This window comes from Aethalodelphis obliquidens, unplaced genomic scaffold, assembly GCF_003676395.1.
Source record: "Aethalodelphis obliquidens isolate GAN/ISIS:26980383/991018 unplaced genomic scaffold, ASM367639v1 scaffold23, whole genome shotgun sequence".
In the NCBI taxonomy this organism is placed as follows: Eukaryota; Metazoa; Chordata; class Mammalia; order Artiodactyla; family Delphinidae; genus Aethalodelphis; species Aethalodelphis obliquidens.
The window spans coordinates 6,621,127-6,647,642 of NW_020837967.1; the positions used below are offsets into that span (position 1 = coordinate 6,621,127).

Here is a 26,516-nt window from a genome sequence, read left to right on the forward strand (position 1 = left end):
GAAATATCTCTGGTGTTGGAGGAGATGTTAGTGACAGGTCAGAACAAGCTGGACCAGGCCTCGGGGAGGCTAGAGCTCCCCACAGCTCCCATTCCCAGCTCCCTGGCTGGCAGGGCTGGAGGTGAGACAGGTGCATATCAGAGAGAGGGGGACATACCTGGCAGTGCCAGAGGTTAGGTCCCAAGATGATTCTCCTCTGGTCCTTCCCCAGCAGCATCTAACCCAGGCTTCACTGCAGGACGCAACAGAGTTCGGCCTCTGACGCAGGTCCAGGACAGACACCACTGCAAGGTATGTGGTGACAGGCCAGGAATTCGGGGGATGGCCTGAGGGTAAGAGAACTCATGCTGCACCTCAAAGGCCTGGCAACATGGCCCAGGTTACTGGGACAAATTCTCATCCAGTCCAGTGTTAATCCATTATTTCCACAACCTGGTTGAATCAATATGCAATGACACTATGGCTTCTGACCCTGCTACTCACGCCCACCTCCGAGGGTGTGGGGGGCAGGGTTGCACGGTTTCCAAGGTAACCGTGCTGGTGGGGAAGCCTCAGGGATCCAGGCCCAGGAGACTAGCCTGCCGCAGCTTAAAGGTTTGCCCTCCATGGATGGGATGGGGCTGCAGGAGCAGGGCGTGCCCTCAGTTGTTACAAGACCCTAGAGCACTCAGTAGTGTAAGGGACCACATTAAGAACACCCAATGAATGGCATTACACGGGAATACTCAGCTTGGTTAAGGTGCAGAGAAATGGTAGGAGGTGAGGTCTGAAATTCCAGTTGATGCTCAACTGTGGGCGGGGGCCTTGCACACCTAGCTAAGAGGTGTGGGCTTTTCCTTGGAAGCAACGGGAAGGCCCTGAAGGGAGGCAGGAGGGAAGTGGAATCAGCATCCAGATGTGTGCTGGTAGCACCTCTTCCTCCCTCCAAAGGGCCCCTCTTCCACGCTTCCTCTACATACCAGTTCCTGCCCCAGCCAGCTTTCCAGGTCAGTGCTTGGCATCCAAACAGGATCTCCTGAGCACATTAACAGACAGTGTGATGTTTACTGGAATCCAAAGGGAGGGAGTCTAATGAGCGTTAAATATGACACGACGTTTACAACCTCCAATTAAAAACTCAGTAGTGAAATAAAAATTATTATTTTTCTTAGGCAGAGACATCTCTTTGAAAAAAATATTTTGATAAGTCACTTATGGTGAATGACATGATTATCAGAAATGATCATAAAGCGGCCTTTTAAAATGAAAGTAGGTCTAGTTAACCCCGTCACTCTTTGTTTCACTATGGTCTGTACAGAGTTTTCTGCAAGTTTGGGAGTGGAGGCTGGGCAGGGCTGCTCCGCTTGTAATGAACGAGGAGAGGACCGCCACCCAGGTCGGGCACTTCCTGGGGACAGGGAGATAGAAAAAGCTTTTCGAGAAGCGAAACACCTGAAATGGATCTTTAAGCAGTTTGCTGTGATGTAAACGCCCACACCGCCTCCCTTGGGAGAGCTTCTGGAAATCCTACTACGCAGACTTCTGCTCTTGCGTGAGGGGATGCTTTCTGAGTTCTGCTCCCAAGTTCATGCAGGATAGACATAGAGGCTGTTCCCACAAATGCTGGCGCCAGAGGACGAGGGACAGCTGACATCTGGCACCAGTGGAGGGACCATGAGTCACCTGTGCTGGACGTGCCCTGAAGACAGTCTTTAGGAGGAGACAGGGCTGCGGAGAGGCAGGCGGTGGATGTGAGGATAGGATGAGTCCGTAGGGGACGGGGGATAGAATCCACTGGCCCTGTGACCGGTCAACCACCAGCACCAGCACCTGCTCGCATCCCTGTTTTTTCCATCTGTGTGATGATCTTTGATTCTCACAACTCAGCAGGCAAAAAGCAAGAGCACGGGGAGGGCAGGAGACCGAGATGACAAAGACTCAAAGGAAGTTCTGTCAGGGGAGAAAAATAAATAATTATAGGCTTTCACACCAAGCACTGCTCTGGGGATCCAACTGTTCGCCCTGTGTTCGAAGTGTACATTTACTAAGAAAGCAAAAATAAGCCAGATAAAGGCGATTGAAACCCTCCCAGAAAGGCTTCCCCTGCTCGTGCCCCGCCGTCACATCGCCCTGTGGCTCTCCTGAGCACGGTGCAGCTAGCCACAGAAACGGAAGGCTGTAATTAAAGGGAGACGGGCTGCTGCTAGATGCTCAAATTAAACTCCTTTAAATGACAACAACATTTTTAATAAAGAGATGCCAAACTCAGCACGCTTTGGTCATTACTGTAGCACTTTTCTTCCAGGAGGGTTAGCAAATAAGAAGTATGGGGCCTTGAAATTTTGATCAAGCAAAGTGTTTTAAAGGGTTTTATTTCCTCCCTGTTCATTAAAATTGCACTACTGTGATTCTATTCTGTATATAAACTAGATACACACACGCCTGCTGTGTCACTTCTACCAAATGAGGACAATAGGACCCTCCGTAGGAGCTAATATCTCTTTGAGGATCTGTTGGGGAAAAGCCATACATATAAAAATATAAATGAAAATGTCCCCATATATATTTATATATATAAAGATACAAAAAAGTGCTTATTTCCATCACTAGGGTATGGTTTTAACTTGAGAACACATGAGAAAAATATGTTTATTAGGTCAGAGAAACAGATCTAGACTTGGGAATGTGACTAAAAGGAGACTGGAGGCCTCTCACCTGATGGCTGAACCTGGGAGGAACGGAACCCCAGAGCCTCAGACGAGAGAAGGACCCTGATTGCTGCAGCCTGGAGCCTTCTGCTCCCAACACTGCCCCTCCATTTAGCCCCAATGACTAGAAAGGAAGGGAAAAAAAAAGAGAGAAGCAAGAGGAGAGGAAGAGAGAAGTGGGCAGGAGAGAGAAAAGAAGGATGAAGAGACAGAGGGAACGATTTCAAGGTGCCTTTGGTCACAGTAAGGTAAACCATCTCAAGCCACTTAAGAGAAAAAGAGGGATGTACTATAAAGACAGAGAGGTGATTCATGGGAATCCACTCAAGTGGGGCTTGGGAAAGTTCTAGAACAAGGACCTAGAAAATCTTCAAGCACCCATGTCACCCCCAGGCTCTTCCAGCTCCCCACCCTGCTCCTCCCTCTGCCTCATTCCGTCTCTCCAGCCCAGCACCCTCCACTTCTCAGCCCTCAAAGCTGCACACGAAGACCCGCCAGTTCTTAGGATCGTACATGTATGTCCCCCACACCCAGCCGCGTGCAGAAGCCAGCTGGCCATCTCTGAATCCCAAGTCCAACCTCCCTGGGGTGAGAATTTGATTGGCTCACACACGCCCACCTCAGTTCAATACTGCAGAGAGGGGTCACATGATGCAAATGTGGGCAAGAGCCCAGCCCTGGGGCAGAAGCATGGGGGTTCCTAGGATAGAGGGATCACCCTAAAGGTTAGGTGAGGGAAGGCTCCAGAAAGTGGGAAAGGAGGGACAGAGAAACCTGTTTATCCTCCTGTTCTCAGGAAGCGTGACGCCTCCCTCCTCAGTTGTCAGGGCAAGAAGAAACCGGGTCTAGACACAGGCACACTGAGTTATGTGTCATGGAACCTTCTGGAATCCTTCCCCCTACGTCTTTGCCTCACTCAATAGCTACCAAACAGGAGCAGCCTGTTGGATCCCTTCTTATTCCAGGAAGACCCTGTGGAAAATGAGTCAAAGGTGAAGACCGTCTTCCTTGCCTCCCTTCCCGGAATTATCTTCCCTGTTCCCATCTTACCCTAGTGCCCTCTCATTATTTCCCCAAATGCTACACCATTTCTTGTAATAATATTTTTAAATTAAAATTTAATAATATTTTAAAAATTTGCTTTCATTTCACTTTACACCTAAACAAGAAGCCATGCAAAGGATGTAAACAAGACCAAGGAATCAAGATTCCCCATCACCTTCCTCACACCCAACAGGTACATTCCAAATCTGTGGTCATTGTAGCTTCCATGAAGTGGGCAGTCTTCCAGCTCAGAGGATCATCCTATTAATACTTTAAAATCTGTTCACTTGTCACTATTCAGTTGGTCATGCAACCAATACTTACTGGTATGTCTTCTAGATACCAGATAATGTGCTAAACACTGGATACAGCCATACAGGACAAACACAAGTTTCTGCTCTCATAGAAGCTTAATGACTTGCCAGGAACACAGTCACTGAAGAGTAATTCCACACATTAGAAGCGTTGCAAAGGGAAATCGAGGGTATGGGAAGAATTTATGAGGGTGAGTCAAGGAACGCCGCCTTGACTAGGTGAAATTATATAGGCTTGCAGCTTATGTGTTAGTTTACCAGGGCTGCCATAACGAAGTGCCACAGGATGGGTGGCTTAAACGATGAAACTTATTTTCTCACAGTTCTGGAGACCAGAAGTTCAAGATTATCGTGCTCGTGGGGCTGGCCTCTCTCTTTGGCTTACAGGCACCCATCTTCTCCCTGTGTCTTCCACATGGTCTTCCTTCTGTGCCTGCGTCCTAACCTCCTCTTTAAAGGCCACGGTCATACTGGATTAGGGCCCATCCTAACCACCTCATTTTAACTTAATTATCTCTTTAAAGATCCTATGGCCAGGACTTCCCTGGTGGTCCAGTGGTAAAAAAATCTGCCTTACAATGCAGGCGACGCAGGTTCGATCCCTGGTCAGGGAGCTAAGATCCCACATGCTGGGGAGGGCGGGGGCAACTAAGCATGCGTGCCTCAACTCGAGAGCCTGTGTGCCACAAAGTACAGAGCCCACGTGCTCTGGAGCCCACGCGCCACAACTAGAGAGAAAAAAAAAAACCCACACGCCACAACTAGAGAGAAGCCCGTGCACTGCAACGAAGAGCCTGGCCATGCACGGCCAGGAAAGATCCCACATGCCACAATGAAGATCCTGTGAGCCGCAACTAAGACCCGATGCAGCCAAAAATTAAATAAATAAATAAAATATTTTTTAAAAAAGATCCTATGGCCAAATACAGTCTCATTCTGAGGTCCTGGGGTTTGGCGGGTGGTGGTGGGGGGGCACAATTCAGTCCATAACGGCCTGATCATTGCTAGCCAGGTGCCCAATCTTGGAAAGAGCCTTCTAGAAAGAAAACACAGCTAGAGAAGATCAAGGATGATCATGAAACGTCTAGTAAATCAGGTTAAATACTTTCGACTTTAGATCTTAAAGGTGACCTTGAGATCCTTGAAGGAAGAGGGACGTGACAAACCGCAGGTTAGAAAGATCATTCTGGCTTCACTGTGGAACATGAATTGGAGGAACGAGATGCATACGCGGAGAACAGGCGCTGCCGACAGTCCAGGTGGCAGGTGGAGGGGACTCAGCCTGGAGGAGAGCCCTAGGTCTGGGGAGTAGCTGGGATGTGACTATACGCCGGGATGCAGGCAAATGCTGAACAGAGCCCCGGGAAGCACCGATGTTTGAGGATGAAGAGAAGGCAGAAAAGAGCAACCAGAAAGGTGCCAGGAAACCACAAGAACGTGTGGTCACCAGAGCCGGGGACCGGAGTGCCCCTAGCAGGGAGGGGTCGGAGGGCAGAACCGTCCAACAAGGGAGGATGGGGAGTGGCCACTGGATGTATTTATCTGGAGGCCAGCGGTGCCCCGAGTGAGGGCAGTTTCGGGGGTGTGGAGGGCTGATAAAGGTCCATGGGAAGGGGAGGTTGCGGGACAACCCTGGAATATTTGGGCTGGGGATGCGAGGAGAGGGAAGAAATCACAGCCGGGAGGTTAGGGATCCCAAAGGAACATTTTTAGAGGGAAAAGGTTGAAACACACTTGAACGATGTTGGAAAAGAGCCAGTAGAGGAAGAACATCAGATCCTGAGGAGGCAGGTGGGAACGGCGGTCCTGGGAAAGAAAAGGGGCGATTCTTCCACCTCAGTGCAAATGGAGCAAGAAACAAAGAGCAATCAGAGCCTGCAGTCACAGCGATGGCATCCCAGCCAAGAGGTGTGTGCAGGGGAAACACGCAGTAGAGGGACTCTGCGTGGATTCTGCATGTAGACAGAATGGATGCATTAATGAAGAATGGAGTGAAGAGTGAATACCCAACGCATTTGGCGACAGCTGTATGAATCAGGCCTGCTCTTTTCTTTTTTTAAATAAGATTTGTCCTCAAATTGCCACCTGTGCCCCTTGGCGGTTCGGTATCTAGACTAGCAGACAGGAACCATCCCATTACCCCCTGGAAGTAGGCCATCGAGCTACCCACAGACAAGCCAAATTTTTTCTCCAGAATATTTTGAATTAACTATAAAAGCTGGAAGAGTGTGATTAATCCCCTAAAGCTGCAAACCACAGAGTGTGCAAGAACGGTCGTCTGGGCCCGGATCATTCTAAGGGCCATTGTTCTGAGCAAAAACAACGGGCAGACCTCCAGCGAGCTGGGTCTTTCCTCCTCCGTCCTTGCCTGGGGCCCCCTCCACAACCCTGCAGGTCCTAGATGTGCCTGTGACCGGACACCCCGCTCTGCGGGCCCCGAGGTCAGGAATAAAGCCCCTTGGAATAACCGGGCCATTGAATCTCAAACTGAATCACCCCCAAAGGCCCATCTTCTCCAGTTACGGGGCTCATCAGAGCTCAGGTAATGTAACAGCTCCTCCTGCTAATGGCGCATGAGCAGGTGGAGGAGACAAACCAGCCCCTCTGCTACTTCGCTGAAGAGAAATGGGGAGGAAACGGTCATTGACTGTAGCCCCGAAGTTCTTAGTGTTTTGGAAGAACTTCCTACCATGAGTGAGCTGCAGCATGAAGAATGGATTCACCGGGAGGTTGTGGTGGTTATAAGCAAAACAGACATTCATCCGTGCATCCTAGTGACCGATGGCCAGCGTTCTGGAATTTGTCATTCTAGAAGTTTCCATGGCTAGTCTCACTGGTAGGAAGGAGGCATGAGAGATCCCTGGAGCCAGAAGAGGTCTTCAGAAGCTGCAGGGGCCGCATGCCAGGAAAAGTGACACCTCTAGGAGGTGCCTGGTTTGCGCTAACTTGTCCCGCTTGAACCTCAGGGTCTGGACAAGGACGTGCTCTCCAGGGACACTGAAGAATTTGACAGCGACTGGGCAACTGGAAATACAGTGGAAATCGACCAAGATGTTCCTAGCATTCAGCGTGTGGCATTTCCTGGGCCAGGACCCCACTGGTACCTCTGCCGGGGGCCACGAGAAAAGGGAGCGCCCCTTACCGCCCTGCGGTCTGACCCTGAGCCCCAGCCGGCCTCCAATCACGTTCACTTGCTTAGAAATCAGCTGACCTTCAGAAAGTGATACCTAATAAGGAAAAGGACTTGAAGCTGGGGGTTCCAGGCACAAGAAAGCTAAGAGTAGCCCCCTAATTCTGTGGGGACCAACCAGAGCTCCTTAAAGGAAGACAGCAGATCGGTTATCACCACAAATGAAATGTGTTGTCAAGTGTCTGGTGCACGGCAAGTGAACGGTTTCTACCTGGTCCTGTTAAAATCACTCCCACTAAATTGAACGGAAACAAAGGGATCATGGCTCCAGGGCCTTCCTAGCCCACCAGGCTGGGAATCATTTCCCACAGGCGAATGGCATCAGGAAAGAAAATTGGGATTCCTCAGCCAGATTCCACTGTAGTCCCAGATCTGTGCTTCTTGCTGTCAATCTTAACTGGGAGGAAGCTTTGGGGCCAGTTGAAGACCCCAAGCAATGCAGTGGCCCACCTGAGTCCCCTCTCAGCTTCCCATCCGTCATGAAACCTGCAAAGGGACTGCCAAGAATCCCAAGAACCTGCCATTTTGAGTGTCCCAGACAACTACAGAAGAGGAAAGGGATGGGGGACACCAAAGTTTCACAACCCAATGGCTTTGGCCAGCCCAGGCATGTCACACGATGGGGGAGCAAGAGCGAGCCATCACCATGGCAACCAGAAGGACCACAGCTGGGGTCCAGGAGGGCCCTGTGACTCGGCCATCTCTCCTCCTGGGCCAACCCCAGCAGATTCTTACAGGTTTGCCAGGCAGGGAAAAAGGGGGCATGGTCACTGAGAAAAAACTCGACTAAGGCCTTCCTCCTCCTGGTCCCTGGTCTCACCCACTCCCACACTTTCTGCGTCCTTGCCTGCCAGGGAGCAAGGGGCAGTCTGTTTCATAACCAATACACAGGTTTTGAATGCCTCCTGTGGGGAGGGCTTTGGGCTCTGCCCCACTGGGACATGGGGCACTGGGAACAACAGACTGAACACGACCTATGGAATGCAAGGCAGAAGCCCATCAGGGTAGAGGAGCAGGGGAACCCGAGGAGGGCATGACTGATTCTGCCCCAGAAGATGCCAGAGACTTCACAGAGGAGGTGACCTCAGAGCTGGGAACACTGAGCAGCTCATTAAGAACGGGCAGATGGGGCTTCCCTGGTGGCGCAGTGGTTGAGAGTCCGTCTGCCGGCGCGGGGGGCGTGGGTTCGTGCCCCAGTCCGGGAGGATCCCACATGCCGCGGAGCGGCTGGGCCCATGGGCCATGGCCGCTGGGCCTGCGCGACCGGAGCCTGTGCTCCGCGACGGGAGAGGCCGCGGCAGTGGGGGGCCCGCGTACCGCAAAAAAAAAAAAAAAAAAAAAAAAAAATGGGGGGGAAGAAAAAGGGGGGGGGGGGGGGGGGGGGTAGCGAGGAGGGATAGGGAGTTTGGGATTGGCATGTATACACTGCTCTATTTAAAACAGATAACCAACAAGGACCTACTGTATAGCACAGGGAACTCTGCTCAGTATTATGTAACAACCTAAATGGGAAAAGAACTTGAAACAGAATAGATACATGTTTATGTATAACTGAATCACTTTGCTGTACACCTGAAACTAACACAATGGTGTTAATCAACTGTACTCCAATATAAAATTAAAAGTTTATAAAAAGGACTTCCCTGGTGGTGCAGTGGTTGAGAGTCCGCCTGCCGATGCAGGGGACACGGGTTCGTGCCCCGCTCCAGGAAGATCCCACATGCCGCCGAGTGGCTGGGCCCGTGAGCCATGGCTGCTGAGCCTGCGTGTCCGGAGCCTGTGCTCTGCAACGGGAGAGGCCACAGCAGTGAGAGGCCCGCGTACCGCAAAAAAAAAAAAAGAACTGACAGATAGTCCTCCTAGCTGGGCTGGGAACACTTCTCAGCTCCCCAAGGCAGAGGAGCTTGTCTGCGGTCAGGGCCTGGCTCCCGGGAGCCTGGGTCACGCCAGGCCACGTTCCCGGCTGCGCGCTGATGGGGTGTCAGAGGCTTAGCTTCCACACGTGCCTCCCACTCCTTCCTGCCCCAATCCAGCTCCAATTCACCCATCTTTCCCTTCCAAAAATGCTTTGTTCCTGCACCACTTTTACACCCTCACTGCACCAAAATTACCATCCTACTTGAAGCACATTTTTAAACATATACAAAAGTAGAGAAGATAAATTAATGCACCTCTGTCACCTAAATTCAACAGTTTTCACCTCATGGCCAGTCATGTTTCATCCATAATCCTGCTCCATTTCCCCAACCTGCACCCCAGACAACATACCATTTCATCTGTAATTATTACAGAAATTATCCCCCCAAAATCAGAGTTTTCTCAGCACATCCGCAAGACCATTCTCGTTCCTTTAAAAAATGTCAATTTCCGAATATTATCCAATATCCAGTCAGCAATCCCACAGTCAGGATTTTTCAGACTGCATCCCCAAGATTTCATTTGCTATGTTCCTCTGTCCCTTGACTTTTCTGTAAATGGATATTTAGACCTAAAGACTCAGTGATTATTTTTGGCGAAAACTTCAAAGGCAGTGGTGTTCCTTCCATCAGCAGGTGCACAGAGTCTGGTCAGTTCTTTCTTGATGTTAACAGACACTGATGCCAATCCATTCACTACTTAGAGGTGGTCACGTGGTGATGCTCTAATTCTGTAACTCCTGCATTTATTGGCTAGAATGCTTCTAAAAAGGAGAAACTTCATGGAAAAACAGAATGAATGCTTGATTTTTCCCTTCTTATACCAGTTTCCCAAAGATTGAATTGCTTCCCTAACCTTCTCCAAAAGTGACCAAGGAGCGCTTGATTTTTAGCATTGCTATAAAGGCTTCGATTTCAACATATCTGATGTATTTTAATCCATTGCAATCAATCCCTTGCAGTTATCACTGTAACTGATGTCTGAATTGCCTCATCTTTGGCTACTAGGACTTTCGCTCCTGCGTGCACTCTGATAGTTTCCATGCTTTCTGGGCTGACAGGATGGTCCAGGCTCACCTTGTACATTCATCTCACTCTTGTTTATTTCAATAGCAGGTCCCCTAACCCCCACCTCCAATCTGTCTGTGTCTTCGCTGCAGCTAGATTAATCTTTCCTCAAATTAATTTTAGCCCTGTTTCTCTTCTTGGGAGACAGTGTGATACAGGCAACAAACAGGACCTTTGGAACTCGGGAGAACTGGGTTTGAAAGTTGGCCACATCAATTACAAGATAGGCAGCCCTGGTTGGTTACATCATCTTCTGAGCCTCAACTGCCTCAATTGTAAAAATAGGAATAATAATACCTTACCTTACAGGATTATGGTAAGGACTAAATAAATGTAAAGCACCTGGTTTAGAATTCTGCGAAGAGTAAGTAGGTGTCAACATTCCTTCCTTTTCTTCTTGTTCTTTTTGAGAAATGTTAGTGGTTCCTAGTGCCCCTCCCATCATGCAGACTTCCAAGCTCCCTTTCCTCTGACCCTCGATGCCTGTTCTCTCCACCCACCTCCACTCCAGTCCCGCCAGCGTGCTCTCACCCAAGCTACTAGCTCCCACACCAATCTTTATTTACACAGACTCCCCAGTCTTAAATGCCCCACGTGCTTCTGCTTATTCAAACCCTACCTGTCTGTGAAGACCCAACTCAGGTCCTTCTGTTTCCCCAAACCCTTCAGACCTCATACTCTTCTCATCCCACAAAAGTAAGTTGGGAGGCTACAGTCTTCCGTAGCCATTTTCACCTGCCACCTACAAGTTAGGACAGAATACACTTCAAGAACAGCTGTTTCTGAAGCTGGACTGGTGTGTACACAGGTCCCTGGGCACCCCAACTAGGTGTGGGACCGTAAGCGTGCAGGACCATTTAAGGGTGTGCTTGTGCGTGAATACATGGGTGTGCACGTGTGCGTGCTTGCATGCATTTGTTAGCACATTCATGTGTGTGCACATATGTACGTGCATGTGTGCACACACGTGTGTGCATGTGTATACGTGTGCGTGTGATCAACACCCTGCAGGAAGCCAGGCTCTCTGTTGTCCTCTCTGACTCAGAATCACTGGGAGTCCCTGAGGCTCTGCCCTGCCCTCAGATTTCAGCTGGAACATGGGAGGGCCCTGATTTTAACAGAGACCCAGTAATGGTCTCCTTGGGGGTCTCACTTTTCCAAACCAGCTATGACTCCATCCGGAGCAAGGAGAAGAGCCATAAATGACCAGAGAAAGCTGCCCTGTCCAAATCTGGCAGCCAGATCTGAAACCAAAGATGAACTCAGCATAGAATTTTTCAGTGGAAGAACCAGCCTCTGGAGAAGCAGCGAGTAAGAACACTTAGCAAGATGGCCTCTCATCCCCAAGACAGGATGACCCCACCCATCGACTTGGCCAATCGTGCCAAGGCATCACAAAACCCGGAGAGGTAGCTGTGACACGCGGTATCCACCTACAGGCCCTTCCTGGACCCCAGAGTCTGTCCCAGGACGGAGTCGCTGCTGTGAAGAATGAAAGAAGAAAGCGTGTTCCAGGTGAGAGACAAAATGGAGCTCCAGGGTGGGTGCAGAAGCCCTAAGTGGGCTTTCCTGGGTCTTCTGGGTTTAAAAGAAACGCCTGCCCCTTCCCTCAAAAGGTGTTGCCCAGATAAAAGGGGTTTAGCCAAAGCAGGGTTCAAACCTCAGCATAAAAAAGCAACAGTAATTTAAGCAATAAAACCAGAATTTCCCTGGAGGGCTGGAGGGGCAGGGGGAGCCCTGTGATGAAGGGAGGGGCTGGCCAGCACCCCAAGAAGAAAGTGGCCAGTGAGGAGGTTCCTGGAAGGCCTGGCTGTGGGGGGGGGGTCCCTTGGGACAGAAAGGGCCACATGTTCAGTGGTCGCCTGTCAGCTGTCATGAACCCACCCCTGCTGTCCCGAACTGTCAGGAAGACGCCTGGGCTGATGTTCCCCAGGGGATGAAGGAAGTGGGCAGAATCCCCAGGCTGGCAGCTCTGTGTCCAGGGCTGTCAGAAAACAGGCTGGCATGTGGCCATCTCTGGGGCAGAAGTGAGACAACCCCCAATTATTCCAGAGGAAAGTGGCCTTTGGACTGAGTGGGGAGAGGCTGGGCTCTTTCCACAGGGGAGTGAAAATGGAACCTCAGGTTGTTTAATGGGGTGTTAAAGGTGTGGTGTCACTTCCCCCGAAAGGGGTGGGGCACTTGGGGACATCCCAGCAGAGGCAGGCTTCTGGGTCTGCAGATGCTCACTGGTTAAAGGCAGCCGCGCTGGGGGAAAGGCTCTTCAGGACCAGAGGATGTGTGGCCCTGCCCTGCCCTCAACCCACTTCCAGTGCTCGTGGGCGTGGAGAGCAGGAAGGCGGGCTTCCAGAGAGTGAAGCAGCTTGGTAACCACCAAGGGCCATCACACAGTAACATTTCATAGCGCTGCACAAAGCTCCAGGCTGTGTTCCAGCAGAGGCTTGAAAATTCCAGGCCCGCTTCCTTCGCAGGCCTGCCACAGGAGCGGCATCTGGGGGTGTGACAACGTGGGCTCTGCAGGACATTCATTAAGGGAGGTCTGCCCTGGCCCACCCTCTGCCCACCCTCCACGGGTCAGCCTGATTGAGACGAACACTGGTGCACGAGCCTTTACAAAACACCCTATGAGCCACTCTCTATTCCTAACATATGAATAGACTGTGTTCTCGTGCATCTTTCTGGAACAGGTCATGTGTGCAGGCTCTCCTTCCATGGCTTGCCTTAAGTGGGTTTCTCAACCCAGGCACCCGACCTACCTACAAGAGGCAGGTGCCCCGGGCCAGGCCTCCTGGAGGCTCTGACCACAGAATTCTTAGAGCGCCTCTCTCCACTGGAAGCTGGAAATCCAAGCTCAGAATGGTCAGCACAGGGCACTCCCGCTGGGGTCCCAGGAAACTCTTTATTGCCAGCTTGCTTTTTTATTTCAATTGGTTTTTTTAAGATTTTTTTTTTTTTGATGTGGACCATTTTTGGTCCAAAGACCATTTTCAAAGTTTTTACTGAATCTGTTACAACCTTGCTTCTGTTTTATGTTTTTGGCCACGAGGCATGTGGGATCTTAGCTCCCCGACCAGGGATCGAACCGGCACCCCCTGCACTGGAAGGAAAAGTCTTAACCACTGGACCGCCAGGGAAGTCCCTCAATTGTTTTTAGATGAGCCAAAGGCCAGGTCCCTTATCTGTCTGCTCGAGAAAGCTGCCCTTATCCTGGGGAATGGACCTCACAAATGATCACACCCGTTCCCTGCTTCCAGCCCGGGGAGGGCTCAGAGAGCCCCAGAAAGAGCCACCTGCCTCCTCAAACATCCCCCGATGAGGACAGGCCACACTGACCCCTGGAAGAAGCGCAGTGACTGGGATGAGGCAGTGAGGCATCCCGGGGGCCCAACTCACGGGGCAAAACCCCCAGGTGGGCAGCTTGGGTGACTACCTAGCCTGCCGCACCCTGGTCGCTGCTCTGCTTGCAAATAATCCTGTCTTGTGTAGGATAATTTGTAGGTTCTAGAAGTCTCCCCAGACATCCATCTCAAATTCTTCTGCTTCAAACTGAATAAGGCTTGCAGCTCTTGTGGAGAAAGAAAGGGACAGAGACTGGAGGGACAGAGATAGAGACTTACAGAGACAGGGAGACAGAGAGATGCCCCTGGTCCTGCCAGATGTCCTTTGCATTATCCTCAGGCAGTTTTCTCCTCAACCTCACTTTCCTTATTTTTTTTCCAGCCTGATCTCTCCACATCTTTCAAGCTCTGCCAGTGGGATGAGTTCCATGGAATGTCCCACGAGCATCCATCCCCCTCGTAATGCATTTCATTTTCCTTGTAGCTGTTTAATCCTTTGAGTCTCCTCCCTCATTCACTCAGCGCCCACTGGGTTCAAAGCTCTGGACAGGGCCCTGGGGCTGCCAAGAGCAAAGCGGACATTGGGGCAGCACCATGACACTCGTGGGCTCTTCCTCAACAACAAAAAAATCTTAAAAATTCCATTTTATGGCTCTGTTGGTACAAAGGTGAATATATTAATAATATATATGACAACATTTTCTTCAACCTAAAAGTTCATCTTTTTGCTTCTGATTTTAAAAGAAATGAAAACTAAAAGTCGCGGGCCCCTGAGAGTGTCACGGGTCCCAGGCACAGTGCTTCATGGGGGCTTTGGCCATGGCAAGACGGTTGCCAGACTCAGAGCTGCCAGTCTGGCTCACAGTCAAGGATGTAAAGTAGACCACCCTGGGAGCTTTCAGAAGCGCTGTAGCCCAAAGGCACTCAAACAACGACATCAGAACCTCAGGATGGGACCCAGACACCAGTATTTTTTTAAAGCTCCAGGTTGATTAAATGTGCACTCAAGGCTGTGAATTAGTGATTCTCAGCCCCACCTGCCCAAGACAATTACCTGAGGAACTTTTTTAAAAGCCCAGGGAAGAGGGGTTGTGCATCCACGTTCTTAAAACCCCAGGCAATCCCCCCTGTAAAAGGGTTCTCCTTCCCTTGCCAGGTGGGGACTTGTACGTGTTCACCATTGTCACAGACTCCGAATTGCAGTTCTCTGCTGATTCTGAATAAACCCTCTTTGCTGGAGAAATATCTGGCTGTCTATTTGTTTCAGGTCAACACCATTAAACAACAACTCCCCATGCTCCCCACTCCCACCAGCCCCTGGCAGCCACCATTCTGCTTCCTATCCCCATGCACTTGACTACTCCAGGTACCTCATGTAAGTGGAATCCTGCAGTATCTGTCCTTTTGTATCTGGCTTATTTCCTTCACAACGTCCTCAAGGTTCATCTATGTTGTAGCACGTGGTTGAATTCCCTTCCTCTAAGGCTGAATACTGTCCCGTCGTGTGTACAGACCACATGTTGTTCATCCGTGGGATTCTGTCTCTTTCATCCACTGCTGCATTGCAGTGCCTAGAACCTTGCCGGCACACAGGATACGTGTTGAAAGACTGCTTTAAGTGAAATAATCCATTACAAGCACTTCTTTCCGGCACACGGTAGGCCTTCCAAAAGTATTAGCCATTGTTGTGATTAGCCATCTTCATTCTAGATTCATCCATGTAAACAGAGGGCAGCTCTCAGCACTGCCAGGAAGCAGTGGCATTTCCTCAGGCCACCCCCATGGGCACACACAGAGAGAGGCAGGAGAAGTCACAAGTTAGAGCTACACGTCGCTGGTGCCATTGAACTTGGGAGTCAGAACCCGAAGTTCCACCAGCTTCTGCCTGAGGAGGTGCTCCCTGGACCGAGGCTGGTCCCTGCCATCTTGTGACCTTCTTCTGGGAAACACAGAGGTAGGAGGCCCTGGTGGCCGCCCTCCATCGCCCTTCATCATTCTCAGGGACCCCTACTTTCCTCCCAGATGAATGACCCCTTCCAGGAAGGCCCAGAGCAGCATGCAGCCTGGGTTGGCACTTTGTAAACAAGAGCCGGTGAGAGATGATGGAGGCTGTGAACACGGGCCTCGCTCCCTCCTGCGTTACGCCTGCAGGAAACCTGGGGATTGAAGTGGGTCGTTATTACAGGGAGAGAGAAGCCCTCACCACTTTCTCTTGGAACAAATTCCAGGACACTCAGATCATCCATCCTGAAGATGGTCAGCCAGCAGCCCAGGGCCATCTTTCTTGTCACTTTCTCACAGCACAGACCTGGCCCCGTGATGGTGCCACTGCCTAAGGTCTCTGCTCCAGCTTGGAGGGAAGCTGAAGGCTGGTGAGGGGTTACTAGGGAGGGCAGGGGTGGGGGGGCACAGGAGCGGGGCCAAGGTGTCTTTCCACAGAAAACTCCAGAACCTTTCACCCTCCGCCTGAGCCTCGCAGCCCAGAGTTTGATGGGGGCAGCTCCGTCTCTCCTGGCAGATCCAGACAGCTTGCCCGGAAGTCTTTTGACATGAAGTAATAATTGTCAGAGAGGGTCAGGCTCCAGCAGCTGAGAAAACAACAGAGTGACCCTTGCAAGGCAAGCAAGCCCTGCAGAATCGGACACAGCCCATTAGAGGGTCAGAGGACCTGCCCCCACTGACATCTGCAACGTCGCTGCTGCATCGGGAAATGTGATGGGAGAGACACCCTCTGTGCAGTCACCTTGATGGGGTGTGTGCCAAGCTCTCCTTCCGAGTGGTCGTAACACCAGAGTAAAAACACAATAGAAGGCTGTTCACGGGTGTTTCTGCCTTAATACAAGAGGAACAACTAACCACAGGAATTTTGGAGATGACAGAAAAGCACACTGATGAAATAAATTGCCCATAATTTCATCCTTAAGAGATGAGAGCTGCTGCCTCTATGTCATAGAGTCCTTGGACCTCTGTCAATGTGTATATGTGTGTATGCATGTGTACGCATGTATACGTGTATGTATATGCACATACATTGTGTGTATATGTATGTATGCACGTACATTATGTATGTATATTATATGCGTGTATATGTATATATATTGTGTGTAGTGTGTATGTGTAGGCATATGCATGTACATGTGTGTGTGTCTATAAATGTGTTATGCGCATGTATACATGTTAAGTGTGTGTATATTATGCACATATTTGTATATATGTATGCATGTGTCTACATATATGTGTGGGTATATGTATGTGTATGCATAGTATGTGTGTATATATGTGTACACATTATGCGTATATATGTATCTATGTGTATGTCTACATGTATATGCATGTGCATGTATATTATGTGCATGTATGTGTGTATGTATGTGCATATCATGTGTAAGTGCACATGTATGTGTAGGTGTGTGAGTGTATACTGTATGCATGTATATGTACGTATACATATGTGCATTATATGTATACATATTGTGTGCATTTATGTGTGTACATTATGTGCATGTATATGTAGGCAGTTATATTTTTATAAGGACACACTTTTATTTGTAACAAAATCAATCACCAGGATAAGAAAAGATGCTGTGAGATCCTGGGCATTTTGGTATTTAAAGCTTTAAAAATGTTTGTAGACATCTTAAATATATTTCTATAGCAGCATTTTCCAAACTGTGTTCCACAAAACACACACACGAATTAAAATAAAAGCTGGGACCTGCTGCTGACCAGCTAGAGATTCTAGGGCACACACAGACCCTGAGAAACCCTGTAGCAAAATACGTTAAGCATGGTTTACCCAGCACCGTCAGCCATGGACCACCTTTCTTCATGAGACCACTGATCCTTGCTGGTCTGCGGGATAAAGGGAACCACCTTTTCTCACACCCTTTCCTGAAGCCGGGGTCCAATCCTTTCCAGTTCTCCTGGGCCTGAGGAGGGGCCAGTCCAATATCACTGGGGGAATTCTGAAAGCAAAAAGGAAAGGGAAAGTGGCTGAGATTCTGTGTAACATAATACTTTCCCTGCACATTTCCCCAGCTCCTCCTGGGCAAGGGGTGAGGCAGATGACCGGAAGGGAATTAAAATCATTGGTTCTCTAATACACTGCCTGACCTCTGACTCACTTTCTCACTCTCACCAAAACATGGGGAAGGATGGGAGGGGGTTGACAGGCAGTGGGAAAAGGAGAAGACATTCAGGAATCTTTTTTTAAATGAAGATCTTCACTCTTTTTCTTGCTCTTTTTTTAAAAATTAGGATTACACTGTATTGATTGCTTTTGTAATCTGCTTTTTCACTTAGTATATCATGAGAATTTTCTCAGGGCATTAAATAGTCTTCTAAAACATAATTTTTAATTACTTCATATAATTCTATCTTGCAGATAAATACCATGATTTTTACCCAGTGTGCCAGATAGCAATTGTTTGCCTATTGGATCCAAATTCACCCTTCAGTACCTGCTCTGTGATAAGGGGCTGTGTGTACTCTCAGCATTTCTCCTTTACTGTGACAGCAATGCTAAACTTTGTCAGAAGACAGTGTGAGAGGGACACTGCAGGAAAAAAACTTTGTCAGAAGACAGCGTGAGAGGGACATTGCAGGAAAAGGCCAGGTTCTCTTCCCACATTTCAGGGTGAGGGGTTTGCTCTTTTTCATTTCTATTGCACTGTCAGTTGTGTGTATGCATGCACACGTGCATGAGTGCCCGGTGGTGCTCTGCCCTAGCACACAGGCAGCCTTGGCCCAGGCTGGTGACCACCCAGCTGCAGTGGGGACACTGCTGTTCTCCCCCAGCCTCACGTGGGCAGCAGTGCCTTGAACCCTCTGTGCACCCACCTACAAGCCCCCCTCGCCTGTGCTCTAGACACAGGTTCCTGCTGCCCAGGGACATGGGCCAGCTCTGGCCAAGGCCACCAGTGGACTTCTGTCCCAGCCAGTGACCCCCAACCACACCTGCTTCGACCATGGTGAACCCCCTTCCAAGTCTGCCCTTTCTTGGCTGTCTCCCTGCCCTAGGGCACCCCTTAGAGTTCTCTTTCCATCTTTATAGCCACTTTCCTATCACTGTGGACTAATTCCTTAGAGTTAACTTCCCTTGTTCAAATTATTGTGTGGTTTCTGCCTCCTAACCAGACCCAGATGGAAACATCCGGCGAGGATAGTGCTTTAGGCCTTGTTTTTGAAGTGTTTTCATTAGAAGTTGGGCAGCAGGAAAGGATGGAGTGAAGGATGTATTTATTCAAATGGCAAACGTTTACCCAGGAGCCCTAAGAGGGCTACCAGGTCCCAGAACAGGCAGCCAGAGAATAGTGACGGTGACATTACTAAAAGCCCGTCATGAGAACCAAGTCATTAATCTTCACGACAGCCCCATGGGTGGCACTACAATGAGCCCAGCAAAGGAGTTTGCTGGTGTTTTCATCAGGAGAATCCGAGGTCCAGGCACATGGGACTCACTGGCTAGTCTACAAAAGTAGCAGGAGGCCAGGGCTGGAACTTCCAGGAGATGGACGGAAGGATCGAGAAGGATTCTGGGGAGGCACGTTTTGCACACAGGAGAGGAGGCCCCAGGAGAGCCCGGAGAAATGGTTTCCGTCTTCTGTGAGCTCTGCGTGGGTTCATCATTGGTTGTGAGACAGCCTGGCCACCTGGAAGAGTCAAGCAGCATGCCCTCCCCGCTACTGCTGCATGCCAGGCAGACTCTCCCCCTGCTCCTGTGAAGAAAGTGCTGTTTCCACTGAATGTCCACATCCCTTGAGTCCTCCCTCTGCTGTGGGTGTAGGGGGCTGTGAGGGCTGTGGGAGCAGCAGTGGTCCCCAAGCTTTGCACCTCATCATATTCCAATGTCTCATAAGCACTTCATGTTGCGTATTTATTTATCAATTAAATATATTTACTACTGTTCCAATCACAGTGTGCACGTCATAAAGCATACACCCAGTAAAAATGTTTAGAGAATAAGACAAAAATAAGTACAGAGCAAAGTTCTAAAATTGTCCTCCTGCATTCCAGTGAGTCATCCTGACGCCATACCCCACCCGAGGTGCATGGTCCCCACTTTGGAGATCTCTAGTTTCCAAGACATGCTGATCCTACAGCAAAGTCCAAGTTAATTAAAGTTACTTAAGCCCCTGTGATCTCTGCTTTCTGCTTCTTCTCCTCCCCCATGAGACCCTCCCATCCCAACAGTCCACATTAACAGCCCAATTTTCCCATATTTAAAATGAGATTACATCATCTCTTACATATTTCTTACATGTTGCTTTTGCTACTCTTTTTACAAAAATATTTATTTGTTTATTTATTTATTTACTTTGGCTGTGCCAGGTCTTAGTTGCAGCATGTGGGATCTTTAGTTGTGGCATGCAAACTCTTAGTTGCGGCATGTATGCGGGATCTAGTTCCCTGACCAGGGATCGAACCCGGTCCCCTGCATTGGGAGCATGGAATCTTACCCACGGGACTACTAGGGAAGTTCCTTTGCTACTTTTGAAGAGTCCTCCAAATTCATACTGCTCTATGAGTTCTATATATTTAATGGCTATATCACATTTAGTAGTGTGTGTATGGGGGTAATTTATTCAACCATTCATGAACGTTCACTTTGCTTCTCATTTTTTGTCACTATGAACAATGCCATAATAAACATTCTTGTATGAATACAAAAAAAATAAAAATAAAAAATACAAAAAAAATAAAAAAATACAAAATATAAAAAATACAATACAAAAAAATACAAAAAAAAATAAAAATAAAATAAACACTCTTGTATGAATACCAAAAAAAATAAAAATAAAGAGTTACTTAGCCTGCTCCTGGGTGTCCTTGTTGCATCATGACCAGCCAGCTCTTCCTCTCCTTCAAGGAGACCTGGCTGCACACCTAGCAGGGGTGAGAAGGTTGGTGAGAAGTTCTCCCAATCACAGTCCTGGGCGCAGTCTCCTAACACAGGACACAGGCGTTTTAATACCTGTCTCGTAGGGTTTGGTGAAGATGAAATGAGGTAATGCACGTGAATCACTTAAAAGAATAACCATTGCAAAGTGGCTATTCAGTAAGTAGTAGTTGTCTGCTACTGTCTCATGTCAGGGCAGTTGAGGGTCTGCATCAGATCAGCCACCCAGAAGAAGGGTCATCACTCCAACCAACACCTCACGAATGGTCTGACCTAAATCACGAGCTGCGTCTTGGGATTCTGAGGGACAGAAAATGGCTATTTCCTAGACAGCAGAGATTTAAGGAAAAGTACCCTGGGGTGAGCTCTACTCCCAAGGACAGGCTGGGTGTGGCAGAGACGGTTAATTGTACCCCAGTATCTATTTCCCCCTTCTTCCTTGTAGTCATAGAACCCCTTGAATTCCAGCCGGGCACGTGGCATCCTAGTTAGAAGTTACATTTCCCAGACTCTTTTGCATTCAGGGGTGACTATATGGCTAAATTTTGGCCAATGAACTGTGGGCAGGAGTGATTTGTGCAAGTTACAGGTTGCTTTTATAAGGAAATTCTCTGCACTCCATTTCCTCTTATTCTGCCTTGAATGGACTAAAATGCAGATACGATGGAATGATTCAAATTCAACGCCACAGTCAGAGGAAACAACCTCAGGGATGAGATGCGCAAAAACAGGTGAGGACCCGCTATCCCTGGTGACCTTGAAGAGCAGAGCTGCAGTATCCCTGGACCACTTCCCAGCTTCTACGGAGAAGGAGATATGATTTCAGCTTCTTTGAGCACCTGTCTTCTGGGATCTTCTGTTACAGCGGCTGTCCTGTATCCTAATTAGTCCTGAAATTGGTGTTGGAAGGGAGGTGCTGCCATAATGAAAACTAAATTATACAGCATTGTCTTAGCAGTGGGGTGGCAGACAGTAAGAAAGTCACACAGCAGGCTGGAAAGCAGGTGATCCGTGTTACGTGGCAAGATATTTGGCAAATCAGTTGCCTTCAGTAACTTGGAAGCAGATCAGGTACATAAAGGGACTGTGTCTCTAGCAAAAACAATTTTAGAACATTCACAACATGGATCGTCTGGCTGTTCCTTGATACCTTTAACAAGGGACCACAAGAGAGACATAAAGTCAGGTGTGTTTGCAAGCAAAGATGGAGGGAGGCAGCTCTGCGACAGAAAGGCCACTCTGCCTGTGGCCTGCAATCGAAATTGACCAAGTGGCTGGAAAAGCCAGCTGCTTCTGTCACCAACAGCAGAGTCTCCTGGCACAAGCTCAGAGCCTTTCTCAAAGGCCTCCTGTGGAGACTTTGCAACCGGACAACAGGATCCAGGCTAGAAGCAACAGTCAGATTAGGGATGTTGCTTTCCACTCAAACATTTCAGGTGGCTTCAAGAAAGCCACTGTTAAAATGAGGAAGAGGAGGTTGGCAGTGTAAACCCTTAAATAGAAAAAGACCTAGGGGCAGGCTTAAGGTCTGCATCCCAAAGAGATTTTTTGAGTAGATTATTTTGTCCATGGAATGAACCAGAAGCAAATAGACTGAAAGCTTACTAAGTCTGGGGCAATTTATTATGGTTCATCCCCTGAAGTAGCCCTCAGATCCCCAACCTGCAGCAGTGGGGGCCTTCAGCTCCTTTGGCATGATGTCAGCATCTTTGATATAACCTCCTTACTTTCCGGTAAATGAGATAGTCTGAGCTCATCTTGGAATAAGTCTCCCAAACTTGGAATCAGCTCTGGTTCCTTTCGGCAGGAAATGGTTTTAGATATTCAGATACTCTGATTTGTGTTCTGGGGGTGTTCACTGCTTTCAAACATCTTTATTGGACAAAACCATGAAATACTTTGAATTTCGTGTTCATGATATATGAGTTCATACTAAAATTTTCAATTCAGATTCAGGACTATGGGATTTTTACTTAACTCATTAATGGTACATCTGTACTTCTTCCTTTATGCCGCGTATTCCGGCCCTCAAAAATGCCAACCAAAGAACTGCTGTGCTTTATTCCACAACGTGCACACAACCGCTCCAGAATAAAAATGCCTAACACCACCACAAACAGGAGTCACTGAATACAGTGGGGTTTTTTAAAATAAATTTATTTATTTTATTTATTTTTGGCCGCGTTGGGTCTGTTGCTGCGCGTGGGCTTTCTCTAGTTGCGGTGAGCGGGGACTACTCTTTCTTGTGAAACGTGGGCTTCTCATTGCGGTGGCTTCTCTCGTTGCAGAGTGTGGGCTCTAGGCATGCGGGCTTCAGTAGTTGTGGCACGCGGGCTCAGTAGTTGTGGCTCGCAGGCTCTAGAGCGCAGGCTCAGTAGTTGTGGCACACGGGCTTAGTTGCTCTATAGCATGTGGGATCTTCCTGGACCAGGGCTCGAACCCGTGTCCCCTGAATTGGCAGGTGGATTCTCAACCACTACGCCACCAGGGTAGCCTTAGTTTTTAAAAATGTTTTACAGTTCTTTTTTCCTCAGAATACGGCCCACCAGGGACGTAGAGTCAAATGACTGCATTTTGTAGCCACCTGAAATAGTTCCTTTCTAGGTAGTTGTGCCAGTGGCCCAAGACCAGTTCTGCTCAGATGTTTCATTTTGCTCTCAACACTTAGGAAGCACACCTTGAAATTTAATTTTTTGCCATCGGTATGTAAAATATTTTCATGATTCCCAAGGTAAATATACAAAACAAGGTGAATTTATTAGTAGACTGACCTTAACATGTGTGGGTCCTGGGACAAGGTTACAGACAGAGGCCCGCATTCTATGTGGACATGTATTTTAAAGTAATAAATCAAGCCAACAAATTCTTTTTTTTTTTTTTCCGGTATGTGGGCCTCTCACTGTTGTGGCCTCTCCCGTTGCGGAGCACAGACTCCGTACGCGCAGGCTCAGCGGCCATGGCTCACGGGCCCAGCCGCTCCGCGGCATGTGGGGTCTTCCCGGACCGGGGCACGAACCCGTGTCCCCTGCATTGGCAGGTGGACTCTCAACCACCGCGCCACCAGGGAAGCCCGAGCCAACAAATTCTTAAATAGAATATGTCCCATCCTCTTCTCAGAGAAGCACTTCCTCACAGACGTGGAGGCCAATTTCCAGGTAGAATTCCTGGCTACTTAGAGCTCCGCACTGGAACGTGGCGGCACAGGACAGCCTGCTGCTCACTGCCCCTCCTGGTCCCATTCCCCCCACCCCCGCTTCCCCATAGCTCAGGGGGCCTTGCACACACACATGTGGACACACCAGCCCTAGTCAGCCTTCAGGAGGATGAACCCTGAGACGGGGCCCTAGAAGTGGGCTTGGGGCCACGTGGGTAGGGAGTTCCAGAGTCCTGTGATCTAGAAAGGAGGGTGTTGGCTCCCCGTAACTCAGCCCACGGGGTCCTCACCCCCCAGGCCTGGGCAGGGACTCCTCTCACCCAGGCCCACAGGCAGCCCTGACGGACAAGCCCAGCATCTCTCCCTGTCCTGCAGCCCTGCAGTCTTCGGTTTATCGTTCCAGTTTATAAATAGAAGCACATTTTATATGTAAATAGACTATATCTTCACACATATATATTTACACACAGACGTCCTACCCTGTGGCTGGGGATGGCAGGGAGTGGACAGGAACCCGTGATCACAGATCTCCTCCCCGCAGATAAGGGCCCTGCTGAGCCCAAGCAGCAGTGAGGCCACCAGCGGGCAGCGAGCACGGGGAGACCGCTTCCCATCACTTTGGGATGATTCCGTCAAAGGAAGCAAATACGACTTTAATTCACATTAACCAGTAGGAAAATACAGTCTTCTCCGTGTACCAACGTAAGGCAAATTCGACATAAGAGACACAGATTCAGTTCAGCTCCACTGCCTTGAACCGATCGCTGGCCTGACCAGCCTCTCTTTCCTTTGCGAACGCCTCACGTGATTACGCCCCCCCCCCCCCCCGCCTCTCCAGGGAGCGGGACCACGAGAAGGAACCCCGGTCGTTTGCCCCACGGCCGTCTCGCAAGCTGCCAGCTCAGCACCACCCTTTCCGTGTTGGTCCATAAGCCCCATGTTGGGAAACCGCTTTACCTTCTTCAGCTCCATTCCCCACCCCCGCTCTCATCCGAGGTGAAGAGGGTGCTTCACAGGCGACAAGCTGCCAGCTTTCCACTGAAGCCCTGGGTCCTCAGCCGTCGGGTTGGCGACAGAGGCTTAAACTCTCCCTGCTAAAAGATGATGAGGGAGGAAATCAGAGAGAGTGGAAGCTTAATGGGTATACAGTGTCAGTTCTACAAGGTGAAAAGTTTTGGAGATCTGTTTCACAGTAATGGGAATACACTCAGTATTACTATAAATGGTACTGTTGAAAATGGTAAAGATGGTAAATTTTATGTTATATGTTTTTTACCATAATAAAAATCATAATAGCATAAGACACACACACACACACGCACGTACGCACACACACACCCAAAGACAGGAGGATGCAATCCGAAAAAACAAAAATCAGCATCTGAGATGCGAATCAGTCCATGTGTCTTTTCTATCACTAAAAAGGAACTGGATTTGGCATGGACACCCCTAGGGGACAAACGAGTCCCCTCTGGACACTGCGGTACCCATCGTGGCCGCCAGGTGGCCTGGGGGGTCGGAGGGAACGCTCCTCTCCAGCCAGGAAAGCTGAGAGAATTAGGAAACCTATGAGCCAGACCAGAGGTGTTTTTGTAAATATACATAAATAAACATATATATTATTCAAAGCAGTGTAAATTTTGGGCTTCCCTGGTGGCGCAGCAGTTTAGAATCCGCCTGCCAAGGCAGGGGACACGGGTCCAAGCCCTGGCCCAGGAAGATCCCACATGCCGTGGAGCAACTAAGCGCGTGCACCACAACTACTGAGCCTGTGCTCTAGAGCCCGCGAGCCACAACTACTGAGCTCACGTGCCACAACTACTGAAGCCCACACACCTAGAGCCCATGCTCCACAGCAAGAGAAGCCACCACAATGAGAAGCCCGCACACCGCCACGAAGAGAAGCCCCCGCTTGCCACTAGTAGAGAAAGCCCACGTGCAGCAACAAAGACCCAATGCAGCCAAAAATAAATAAACAAAATAAATAAATGTATAAAACAAAAAACACAGGGTAAGTTTCACTTATAAGAACAACGTGGTGTCAACTCACTAAGAACTCAACCTCTCGTAAACTACCACCTAACCTTGTCTTGGGTTGAAAAACTCTCTGATTTTGTGCAGAATTAGGAATCTCAGGAGCAACACTCACTTTGTATCAGATCTCTCATTAGCCTTACGGGAGAGAGGCTTCCCTTTGGCCGCCTAAGTAATAATTAGCAAAGCTTTGCTGGAGGTTTTTGAAGTCTCTTTCCTGAGAGAAAACCAACAGTCCCTCTGTTATGGGCTTTTATCCTCTATCCTTTGTTTTCTCTCCATTTATGTAATTAAAAAAAGAAAATCTCCATGAAAGCATGGCAGCCAGAACAAGGCCCTACTGTATAGCACAGGGAACTATATTCAATATCTTGTAATAAGCCATAATGGAAAAGAATATGAAAAAATATATACAGGTATAGCTGAATCACTTTGCTGTATGCCAGAAACTAACACAACACTGTAAATCAACTATATTTCAATAAAAAAGAATTAAAAAAAAAAAAAAGCATGGCAGCCAGGCCAGGCTGCCATAACCCTCTTCATGACCAGATACCCAATCAGGAAGAAAGTTCGCTTGGTTTCCAAGGGCAACCGCCACTCGGCCTTGGCTCTGTAAGGTCTTCTCACAAACCACTGCTTCACTAGGATTGAAGAGATTTTCTTTGTTCAAGAAGGACGTCCCTCCTTCATACCTTTTTTTTTTTTTTGCGGTACGCGGGCCTCTCACTGTTGTGGCCTCTCCCGTTGCGGAGCACAGGCTCCGGACGCGCAGGCTCAGCGGCCATGGCTCACGGGCCCAGCCGCTCCGCGGCATGTGGGATCTTCCCAGACCGGGACACGAACCCACGTCCCCTGCATCGGCAGGCGGAC

General features: G+C 49.0%; 1 long non-coding RNA gene across 2 annotated transcripts in view; it reads right to left on the reverse strand.

Annotated features, from left to right (window-relative positions):
• LOC113628267 (uncharacterized) overlaps nt 1-26,516 on the reverse strand; it is a 56,326-nt gene that overhangs the window by 17,874 nt on the left and 11,936 nt on the right. For both annotated transcript variants that reach the window (XR_003435960.1, XR_003435959.1), the window contains 5 exons: nt 24,567-24,703; nt 20,365-20,442; nt 17,354-17,522; nt 14,928-15,713; nt 158-1,929 (listed from right to left, as the gene is read on the reverse strand). This is a non-coding gene — a long non-coding RNA (uncharacterized LOC113628267). The remainder of the gene's footprint in view (nt 1-157; nt 1,930-14,927; nt 15,714-17,353; nt 17,523-20,364; nt 20,443-24,566; nt 24,704-26,516) is intronic.